The sequence below is a fragment of the Podarcis bocagei genome (genome assembly GCF_964188305.1).
Source record: "Podarcis bocagei genome assembly, chromosome: 8".
Taxonomy (NCBI): Eukaryota; Metazoa; Chordata; class Lepidosauria; order Squamata; family Lacertidae; genus Podarcis; species Podarcis bocagei.
The window spans coordinates 49,626,006-49,635,632 of record NC_138133.1 but is presented as its reverse complement, the minus strand read 5'-3'; positions in this window follow the sequence as shown (position 1 = coordinate 49,635,632).

Genomic DNA, 9,627 nt, shown 5'->3' with positions numbered 1-9,627 from the left:
CAAAACCTCTTTAGTACTCCCAACTCGTCTAAGTAAGTCATGGAAAATTGTTTGTTACCTCATTGAGTAGATGAAGCATTTTAAAAAAGATGAATAATGAATAACAGACACTTTATTTTCTCATTAGTTTCCCTTCGTTTCATGTGATTGTAGAATTTCATTACAGTCACCATTCTACAAACATTCAAGTGTGACCCATTCTCATAAAGACAATGCTAACAACAATTTGGAAAATAAACATGCATCCACGAGCAGTATTGGGGCAATTTTGGATACACATGGTTTGGAAATACAGAGCATGTGAGTGACATTTTGAAATCCACTTTAAGTAGGATACAATGGTCTCATTGTACAGTATCCAAAAAGAAGAAACTGAATACTTTGTATTGCTGTTCAACGATTCCTACATTGTAACTGCAGCACTATCAATATAACACAGAAAATATACTGCTCAAATTACTAAAAACAATATTGAAAATGCCAAGAAAAATATATAACACCCCAGTCAAGCCTCACTAAGTTTCACCTCTGTTTCAATTCCTGCTGAACTGTTGTAACACAGGTCTGTTTTTGCTGTCTTGTCCTGGTATCTTCCTGTGGCTCCTCTAGCACACATAAGAGCCTAACATTCCAAACTTCCTCTCATTTCTTCTCCCTCTACACTGAAGTTAGGTTCTCCCTTTGCCAAGTGATTCAGCTACCCCAGATGAGACTAACAGTGGGTCAGACATGTTTGTTGCTGGCATGATGTGAGATGTTCCACCATTTTTCCTAGACAGCAGATGCCATCGCTTCATCTTGTAATCCACAAATAGCCTTTACTGGTATTCAAAGTCACCAGACATGCAGCTAACACGACATATTAGCAACATTCAGTCACCTAGAAAACAATTTATTTAATTTAAAGGTCTCAAAAAGGGCTTAAATCCTCTTTAAGTTCCCCCTGAACTGCAATTGCAGAATATACAGAGGATGTACACTATTAGCTTTAACTATTAGCTCACATTACTCACAGTAATTATGCAGTTACCATTGTGTTTACTGTGGCACTAATTTGATTATAAATGCTAGACATTACTGTGATAAAATATTAATTTGCTTGTAATGGCACATTTAGGAAAATCATAATTATACTAGAACTTCCTATCTTGCTATGTGCCTACACAAAACTGCTGGGGGGGGGGAGGGGCACTAAAAGTAAACACCCATTAGAATGTACTTGCCAGAGGACGTTGTATTCTATTTTATTTGGAAACCCCCCCCCCCAATTTTAAACAATCCTTGGAATCATGAACCAAGAAATAGCATGTGAAATATTTAAAGAAAACTTAAGCGAAATCACCAGAGTCCATCTGAGCATTGGGGCATCTTTCCCCACCCCAAGTATGCAATGATAAAATAATGAGCAAATCAAGGACACCCAATTAACGTCATAGTTAGTGGTAAGGTTAGTGGTAAGATGATGATTCCACTTATGACATATATGAATGTGCAACTAAAGTACCAAAAAGAGGCCAAATTCAAGAATTTACTAGTAGTATGTAAAACTCAGCAGTTTGGGACCAGTGCACTTTAAGGAAATCCTCACTCCATATGTGTCAATTCAATAATCAACTGGCACTTTTTAGAAGCATGGCATATTTTTCATTCTGCACTTGTAAGGAATCAAGGCTTCAGGATAGCGGCACCAACTTTCTGTCTATTAATATGTTTTAGGCACCTTTGCTGTACAGTTTTTGATGCCTGTTGAAAACATTTTGGTTAAGGCAGGTAATTTATTTTGATTTTGTATATTTGCGTGCATTTCTTTAAAATAAAAAACCTGTTGATTTTATCTATATGTGCTAAATGCCATTATGTTTACTTGTTTTTAAAGGTTGTTTTTATCATTATTTCCTTATGAACATTTTATATTCATGAACCCACTTGTCAGAGCTGCCCAAGGTCCCAGCTCACAAAGGACCAACGCCAGTTCGTTGTTATATACAAAAGTCTTTATTGAAGTTCAGTTTGTCTTTCACATCAGCAGCGTGCAGCTCTACGTCTGAAACTCTAGACCGCCGAAGCTCCATCTGAGTCTCCTCCCCCCTGACACCAGTTTAAGATCCTAGCCTTGCTCCACCTCTTCCTCTGCTCTTTCCTCCTCTGGGTCCGCCTGTCAGCTGGGGTCTCGCCCTTCCTAGACTCTTCTGACGCTGATTCCCCTGAGTCTTCTCCCTGCTTCCGGCGGGCTTTAGGACCTGGTTCCTGATCTGGGCTTTCTGCTGTCCTGCGCGCCTGTACATTTGAACTTGGCGCGCGCGCCCAGCCGGTAACCTTCCTCCTGACCGTTACACTGCTCCTGTCACTGCTTCCCCCTTCGGGAAGGCTAGATGCACTTGACCTCCCCTCCGTTCCCCCACTCTCCGATACAGGCGTGGTCAGTCTCGACTCATCTTCTCTCCCTGCTGGAGGAGCCGCTGGTCCTGACACTTGGGACTCCTCCCCCCCACTACGCTCTGGTGGGGAAGCTGGCCCTGATCTCCAGCTGCTGCTTTGGGAGTCCCCGCTGGCCCCCCTTGCCCTGACCATCGGCGCCTCCTTCTGGGAATCTTCTGATTCGCTGGAGAAGCTCATGGAATCTCTCGGGTCACTGTCATACTCCCCTATGCTGCCCTCAGATCCTTCCCCTTCGCTCTCCATCTCCTCTCTCCCCTGTGCCTCTGTCCCTGAGCCCCTGACACCACTCTTTTCTGATCAAGTGGCATATAAATCTTGTTAGATAAATAAATAAATATACAGCTCAACAGTCACTCTGAAACAGGAAGTACCTATGTATGGAGGAACAGGCTTCTGCATGCTTGGTAGATTAGAAGCAAAAAGTTGCAGAATTTATGGCACAATATTTTGCATTAGTCTTTCAGGGTTCTTTCCTTTAAAAACAAAACAAAAAACAACTCCAGTTCACCATGGCACAGAAAGTGTTTCTTAAATGTAGTCTAACATGGTTCTAGTCCTCAAGACCATCTGTGCCTCAAGACCATCTATGTGTGCACACCTATTGTGTGTGTGCTTTCCTTTCGAGAAGCCCAGCCCTCTCCACTGAACTGTCAAATCCCTTTTCTCAAATCCTGCTTGCAGCTTGGTGAGACACATGGAATGGGGGGGGGGAAGCTTGGCATGGGCACATATGCACATTCTCTTGGGTGCCCACCAGTGACTTCTTTTGCCCCTGGCCACTGCGTTATGTCATTATGAACACTGAAGCCTCAGCTTGTCCATTGCAAGCTGGCTGGAAAGTTCATTCATGCTGAAAAACACAGTTGTACAATTCTCCCCTCAGTCATAGAGTTGGACATTTTATAAAGCTTGACAGTCATGAAAACCACCAATCATTTAGCCTTGCCTCAGAGTGTCCCTCAGGATGCAAAACTGCAATGTTTCAAAGCATCCCCCCTCCCCTGCAGGTTGCAAACCGTATCAAGAAAATCAGCTGGGATGGCAGCTTTATTTAAGAACACCCTGCAAATCGAAGGCCAATATTCTCCAGGGATTATCCGTTGAGCTACCCCAGAAGCTGTACAAATAAAATTCCTAAAAATTTCCTTAGGGCTAGCAGGTGCCCCAGAGAGGGCTGCTTTGGTGATGGAATGCCTTAGAGGAGATTACTTAATCTTTTCACTTTGCTGCTGGGGGAAACTGTACAACAAAGGCAGTGTTAGGCATGCTCTCGAAGAGTTCATGCAACTCTCTTTCTAGCTGAATATTAATCCCCCCTAGCTCAAAAAGTTTTGATACAATAAGCAGTTGCACCCATGAAACCCATGTATTCATCTATGCTGTACTCAGAAGAGACTCATTGAACTCAGTGAACCAAAGTTAGCCATTTTTAGACAACATGTCTAAACCACTGAGCCCCTTGGGCTTGCTGATCAGCAGGTCAGCGGTTCGAATCCATGTGATGGGGTGAGCTCCCGTTGCTCTGTCCCAGCTTCTGCAAACCTAGCAGTTTGAAAGCGTGACAGTGCAAGTAGATAAATAGGTACCACGGCAGCGCGAAGGTAACAGGGGTGTAGGAAGGGGTGGGGTGTGTGTGTGGGCCGCCCTGGGTGTCATCCTTGAGGGGTGTGTGTGTGACAAAATGGCACACCGCAGGGGTCAGCACTTACCGCGGGGCCTGGCCTGCAGCGTGCCTGAGCCACATGTCTCTCCCGGGAGTGATGTGGTGGCTCAGGGCTCTGTGCTGCCCAAAATGGCAGTGTGGGGCTTGCGTCCCCCAGGCAGACTCCATTTGCAACTCACCACTCCCTGGGCAGATCACCGTGGCATCCCCATGTGGTGTCCCTGTGCGTGGATTGCTGTGGCGCCCCCGTGGGTGGCTTGCCCTGCCCCCGCCGCTCTGGGTGCCGGAGCAGCTAGCCACATCCCTGGAAGGTAAATGGTGTTTCCATGTGCTCTGGTAGTTGTCACAGTCTTCCGTGTGCCAGTAGCGGTTTAGTCCTGCCAGACACATGACCCAGAAAACTATCTGTGGACAGACTTCCGGGGTGGCGCCTCCCGTGATGGCGGACTCCCTCTGAACTGGAGGGACAAGCTCCGCAAGAAACAGGTATTTTCCGCTGCGGCATAGCGGGGACCCTTTTGAAAATCACAGACGGATGAAGCCTGTGACCGTGGGACTCGGCGGGCACCTTTAGCGCCCCCCAACCCACTAAGGAACCCAGAAACGGGCTCTGAAGTGAAGAGGGGGAAGTGGCGCTGTGCTGTGAGTCGACTGCTTTTTCTGCGGAGCGAAGCTGCACAGCCGTTGCCGGAGAGCGCTGCCTTTTTCCTGGGACAATTTGGCATTAAAAATAACTAACCGTGAGTACTGGAACGCTAAATACCTGGATTTTAAACAAGGATTGGCGAAATAAAAGGAACTTGGACCCTAAAATTTACCTTAATTTGGTACTGAAATGGAAAGGGTTAAACAGGAAGTCACCCTTCCGTTTTCTTGTAGTAACAACAAAGCAAAGACAACGTAAACTAGAGCCTTAAAAATCACTTTTAAAGGATCATCTTTCATCATTTACAATTGCGGAACCCCCCTTCGGAAGCAGGAGAAGAAGAGGGATTTTTATTGAGTTGTTTAAACCTGTGGAATTAAAGTTAAAGTAAAGTAATTTTCCACTGTCCTGACTCTGGAGCGGGGTGTCAGATTTGACGTTTGAAGCTCATTGACCAGAAATAAATGCTTTGACAGATAGTTAAAAGGAGGGAAACATTGTGATTCCATTGTTTCCTTTCGCTTTTTAAAAAAGAACAAATATGGACAAAATATCTTAAAGAAGAAACTCTGTTGCTATTGTTTCCAAGGAAAAGGACAATCAGAAGTTTCTCCCCCTAGAGGGGAGCTATGAAATTGTAACTAAATCCTGGGAACTTGCTGCTGTTTACTGATTACAACTGTGGGAAAGAGTTTTGTGACCTTGCAGGACAATGCCTTCAGAAGCACTGTTGGGTGCTTTCTGTAATATAAGTGCCCTATTGGATCAGTTAAGTCAGAAGATGGACTTTATGACAAAAGCTGCCAGTGCCTTTGATCAGGTAGTGGAAAATTATATGAAGCCCACTCAGGAACTAAAACAGGAGTGTGTTACGACAGAACAACAGAAAGAAGAGGACCCTGCTGAATCTGGGAAGCCAGGGATGGAGGAACTCTCGGCCCAGCAGGAGAGTGAGCTTTTGGATTTGATAAATGAACTTGGAAAAAACCAGACTTGGAAAGATAAAGTTTGGGTTGAACTGGAAATGGGGGGTTGGACTGACCCCCCTATGCAGGGAGGTTTGGACTTTCTGAGTCTGGAAATGGGCCGCCAGAGGTTTGGAGTTGTTGGGACTCCCAATTTTGGAGGGAATCTGAAATATGTTTTAAAACACCACATGGAGCTTAGTCTGGACTATGAGAAAGGGGCTGATTTGCTGAAAAGGGTAAAAAACACTATAAAGCTGGAGTTCCCGCGAGTGAAAGGAAAATATGAAGAAGAGCTGCGAAAGGGACATGGAAGAGACTTGAAGGCCTCAGATATAAGGGCACCAGGTTAATGTGCCAGACTAAAAAAAAAGAAGACTGACAACCCCGGGACCGGGGGGAGGGGACGCTGGAAGAAGATTGGATTCTTTTTATTTCATTGTACTTCTTTTTTTCTATTATTAATTAATAGAAATGTTATATGAATGTTGGGAAAATGTTGAAATGAAATTACTTGGCTCTTGTTAAAATGTTTAAAGAACTAGGCAAAAAGGTAATGGTTATGAGAAGTTGGTAAAAAAGATTTAAGTTTTAAGCTCTAAGGTCATTGCTATAAGATAAAATGAGAATAGAGTAAGGTAACGTAATGATAAAATATTATGAATTATGGAAAGGATTTGCTGCGACAATTATTAATCAAGATACAAGAGATGGGAGGAGGAGGAGGCCATGGAAAGACGGTAATGGAATTTGGAGAATTTGATAAGGATGGTTTTATCTTTCCTTTTTCCCCCTCCCTCATGCTTCTGTCTTTTTTTCTTTTTTGTAATTTTGTCTTTTTTTTGTGTGTATTTTTTTTTAAAAAAATCTTTTGTTCCAATAAATATCATTTTTAAAAAAACCACAGAAAACTATCTGTGGACAAACACCGGCTCCCTCGGCCTGAAGCAAGATGAGTGCCACAATCCCATATCCCATAATCTTGATGTTTACAGAATAAGTTTTTATTTAAGAAGGCTTTCCCTGAAGTGCCACTCAGCTGTTTATGGAAATAAAGCATACCTTAAAATAAAATAATAAAATAAAATAAAATAAAATAAAATAAAATAAAATAAAATAAATGGTTTCATTGCTCCCACTGCTTCTTCTGGCCATTCACACAGGAGCAGTAAATGAACATGTTTTCATTCGTCTGATGTTTACAGTGTCCCAACTGGAAATTGAACTCCACTGGTGCCAGGCAGCAGTTTAAACAATTGGGACTGTAACATCAGAAGCTGCCAAGGAGAATGCAGAGTGTTCACAAATGCATCCAAACAATGACCTATAATTCATCTTCACATCTTTACACAGCTCATTGTCAAACTATGGTATTTGCTTCTGGAAGGAATGAAGATTGTTGCTTTTTCGTAAAAGGGTCAAAAGGCCTCAGATAGTTGCAGTATCTGAGCAGAAGTTGCAACAGCTAAAAAACCCCCGCAGACTCGCTTGGGGACTTATCTTTACTGGCTTGGGGTTAGAATGCCCAAAAACAGGGTGGCTTGCTGCTAGAATGTGGTTTATCTAGACCCTTCAGCAGGATAGGAATCGTGTACACCTAAGGGGCGGTTGGGATGTGACTTTATCGCTTGGGTAGATGTGCAAGAGCATAGGAACATGCTTCTTTATTTGGGCAAAAGTAATTAAGGGTGATGGTCCCTAAATTCAGAGGATGGGAGATGTCAAAAGAGGTGGGAAATTTAGTATTTTAATTAGGCGGTCGTGATAGGCTGTGAACTGTGCATGCCCCAACCAATGGGGAGGCATGGGAGGGAACTTTGCGCTCGGTTGAAGGGATATATGTTTGTGTTTCACTGAACTGGAACGTGCCTGCTTTTGGGACACCCGCTTCTTGCAAGAAACGTCCATAGATCAATAAACTCCTTGCTGCTTCACCAATTTTGCTCAGATCTTATTTTTAGGGTCCCAGGACCCTGAGTCTTGGGACCTGTGTTATGTATCTCACACTCCCTTAAGAGGTAGTAATGGCCACAAACATGGACAGCTTTGAAAGAGGAGTAAACAAATTCAGTGGTGCCCCGCAAGACGAATGCCTCGCAAGACGAAAAACTCGCTAGACGAAAGGGTTTTTCAGTTTTGCGTTGCTTCGCTAGACGAATTTCCCTATGGGCTTGCTTTGCAAGACGAAAACATCTTGTGCTTTTTTCTTAAAGCCGCTTGAAGAGGCGCAGTTGCGACGGACCGTGCTTCGCAAGACGAAAAACACCGCAAGACTCGCGGAACGAATTCTTTTCGTCTTGCGAGGCACCACTGTTCATGTCTATGTTCAACTTCCACTGTTGGAAGCAATGGAGCACTCTGAATGACAGTTGCTGGGAATCGCAGCTGGAAATCCCAAGTGCTGTTGTGCTCAAGTCCCATAGGCCATTGTAAGAATTTGACGCTGAACTAGATGGGCTCTGGGCCTGATCCAGCAGGGTTCTTATTATGTTCTCAATCTCGATCCCATACCTATGAGAATGCAGTTCAGGTGTCAGTGGCTGTTAATTCTGGCACAATAATTCAATATCCTGAACCACAGAAAATGTCCCAAGATACATCTTTTTGAGATGCCAACCATTGTTAATGCACTAATTAAGCAGGGGCCCTGATTATAGGGGGGTTGCTGGGTGGGTGCTGCTATTGCTCCTCACCCCATGGACTGCTGCTAAAAAGAGGGAGCTTTAATTCTAAGAAGGCAAGCGCCATCAGACATGCGCCAATTTCATGTTTTAACCCAAAGGGCTTGAGACAATGTGAAGAACCTTGTAATAGAAGAACTGCTCCAGGCTACAATTTACAGTTAAAATCCAGGAAATTAATATTTATACCTTACAGGAGTTGAAGCTGCAGGAGTGAACGTGCTTCAGCACACTATTATTTTTATAACATTATATCATTTATAATACTACTTGCTATAAATCTTTGCAAGCACAATGTGACAATCTGCAGACAACTAGATCTTTTGAGGGCCTAAAGTTTAGGCAATACCTTTTAAAACACCATCTCACTTCTAAGGCTTCCCATTAAAGGCAGGATCCCATGCAGTTCTGCATGCTTAAAAATTAAAAATACAATTTGCTTCTAAGACATTGTTCCTGTGCACCACCAGAGTCACTGTTTAACATTCCATCTCCATGTACTGCCGGCATTGTTAAATTGCTTGCAACTGCAGAGCAGTCAAGCAGCACACAAATTAAGCCACAAAGTAATCGGATTTCAATCACTGAATATGCACAGTTCAATTAAGTTATTTATTGAAATGTTTGTCTTTGCTGCTGAATCCTTTGCATATTTATTGCCGTTCTAAATAAACCTTTTCCCATTAAAATATCCTGATGTGAAAATAAAATGTAACATTTGTTTCATAATTCAGGTTATGTCCCCCCCCCTCCAGGTATTTAAGAAGGAACAAAAAGTCAATTACCTTGAAGTTTGCCAAGGGTGTGATTAAGCACACATAATCAAAAAAGAATAAATTGCACTATTTTTCCTCAAGGAAGCTATATTAAAAAGTGTATTTTGGGCAATCTTTCATCCTACCGTTCCTTTTAAACCTACTCCCTCATGTGTTAAAATAAAAGGCGCTGATCAGTACCAACCAATTCAATCTGCTGGAGGAGTCAAAACACCCAGCAATATTGTTTTGCTGGCCTGGAATCCTATTACTAGATTATATTGTCCAAATTCCATTGAAAATACTGAAAGATTACTTTGGGGCAAGGAAATGACATAGACTTTAGTCCACACACAGTCTTTGCTACCTTGCTAAATGGTGCTGGGGGCTATGAGCGGAATGATAAATGAGTTGCAATGAACTTGTGGCGTTTAGAGCATTACTGAATCAAGCGTATTACCTGGAATTCTGGTTAAAT